This window comes from Halyomorpha halys, unplaced genomic scaffold (genome assembly GCF_000696795.3).
Source record: "Halyomorpha halys isolate HHAL.00 unplaced genomic scaffold, Hhal_1.1 Scaffold1839.1, whole genome shotgun sequence".
Classification (NCBI taxonomy): domain Eukaryota; kingdom Metazoa; phylum Arthropoda; class Insecta; order Hemiptera; family Pentatomidae; genus Halyomorpha; species Halyomorpha halys.
The window spans coordinates 14,667-17,081 of NW_027115742.1; the positions used below are offsets into that span (position 1 = coordinate 14,667).

The 2,415-nt window shown below is 34.7% G+C and overlaps 1 protein-coding gene across 1 annotated transcript in view; it reads left to right on the top strand.

Annotated features, from left to right (window-relative positions):
* LOC106690720 (uncharacterized) overlaps nt 1–2,415 on the top strand; it is a 28,131-nt gene that overhangs the window by 9,963 nt on the left and 15,753 nt on the right. The gene's annotated exons all lie outside the window — the stretch shown is intronic.

Genomic DNA, 2,415 nt, shown 5'->3' on the forward strand with positions numbered 1-2,415 from the left:
GAAACAAAAATAGTTAACAACTATTTATTTTCCGACGTTTCGCCCCAGTTTGCAGGGCTTCATCAGGGCTGTCCAAATAAATAAGTTGAACAGCTGTTCGTGGGTGGAGCGAAACGTTGGAAAATAAATAGTTGTTAACTATTTTTGTTTCACTATTGACCGCAACCCTGACCATCTCCCTATATATCAATTTTTACGGTCAACTATACATACATATATACATTTTCAATACAAATAAAACAAAATAAACTTTAAAACCTGCCGATTGCCCTACAGTATCCTTTGATAATGTTGCATCCTGTTGAACAGATCCGCTACCTTGGCCTACGTATGGACAAACAACTAACCTGGAATCCTCATACAAGACTGAAAACACAGGAAGTAGCACGCCGATTTCGACTATATAGTACTTACTAGACAAACGGTCTAAACTTCTGACTCATTATTAAAGACATGGCAATTATAAGGCCTATCTGGGCATTCGAAGTAGAGCTTTAGGGTTCCTCTAAACCTTCGAATTCTTCTCGTATCCAACCCTTACAATCAAAAATCCTTTTTTAAAAATCCCCCTGTGGCGGCAGTGGGGGTTCAAAAGTGAACTTACCAATACTACCGGCCAGTATTAAATTTTAAAAAATAGTATCAAATAAGTCTTTATTTAATTAGTTAACAAAGAAAAAAAGTCCCAAATAACAGCATCTATGCCGAAATAAAAGATGCATCTCTAGGTTATGTAACTTAACAAAAGAAATTAAACAAAATGCTTCTTATAAATATTATTAAAAAGATAAATAAAATTTAAAAAAATTAATCTACTACAAAAAAAAGTTTATATAGTGGAGTCTTGAACTCACGATATTTTTTCCTTGAAGTTCTTGTCGAGCTCCGCGTCTCGTCTTCACTAATTCAGTGATTATATTAAAATGTCCCACTGTGGACTGAGAACTTACTGAAGTCTCTTCGGCGAACTCAAAACGGTAGGGACTTGGTCCCTTTAACTGGATACGAGGACTTGGTCCCGAGAACTCACTATGACTACTTGGTCCCTGACATACTGTATAGGATTAGGCCGTAGTACTTGCACTATGTCCGGACTTAATTCCTAAACTATATTCAATAGATACATATAAACAACATTTATTGTGTGTATCGGCACGTAAATATATATGAGTATATATTTACGTATATGCGTAATAACAAACAATAAAAAAATATATTTTCTCTATCCTTAGTACGGTGGCCACTACAGCTCCTTATTTTGTCACAAATAAAATCATACATAAGGACCTTAATGTTCTATATGTAACCGAGTTAGCCCGAACCAAATATCATTCCTTCCATTATAAACACCCTTACCATCCAAACCCACTATTTTTTAACTTTGCTTCCTCTTCCATTCCTGACATTCTTTGGAGGCACCTTAAAAGAAGATGGCCAAAGACCTGCTAATGTAAAAACGTCATTAGAGTATTAAGATTCTTTAATTTTTTATAATATTCTTATTACAACACCTTTGTAGAAAATTGAATGACGAATCTGCGAGGAGGATACTACCAACACAAAATGAGAGCTTTTCCATCTCGTTTTTTCAACTAGTTTTAGTACACCAAGATCTTTCTAAGATTAAAGATTTTATCATCTTTCTTTTGAAAATCATTGACAACTTTTAGCATTTTATTTTAAAACTAACTACATTTTCTCTTTCTAGGTTATCAATTACAGTAGCAATGAGGCCAACTATGGCATTTCAAAAGCAGCTATCAAATCTTAATTCGAATACTTCTCTTTTTACAGATCGTTAGAGGTATTCATTAGGCCTAAGGATTTGAGACAGCAGTCATTGTAAATACCCAGGACATGTGCTGTTGGTCCAAACATCGCCTCCTAATAACACCTAACACTTTTGCTTTCCTACCGCTTGATCTGCAATTTTAAACGGATATATGCGTTTTAGAGCCCCATATTTCCAAAAAAAAAAAAAAAAAATTTTGGTAGTTAGTCTGTCTAATCCACAGTTATAAATTGAACGAGTAGATCGATAACTTTGGTTTTAAGGTTCCTTTGCTGTTTTTTTTTTCACATCCGGTACCCTGTGGATAAACCTATTTCCCTGGTGACTTTAGCCCCAAATCTGCTCATTCCAGAAGTAATCTCGCTTTCTAAAAACACAGAACTGTTTATTTTCTATAATACTTACATCATTTAAAACGTTAAACTTTTTCCATTTTCCTCATTACCACATCGAACGATGAATTTTGGAAGACTCTGTCACAAATTTTGATTGATCTCTCTCCTATGAACTTGAATAAGCGTGGAACCTCATTTTTTACACTATATCTGGGTCGCCTCTCAGTTAAATGTTCCCACTTGGTAAGCTATTCAGTTCCTCCAAAATGTATTTAGTGGAGGAATAAT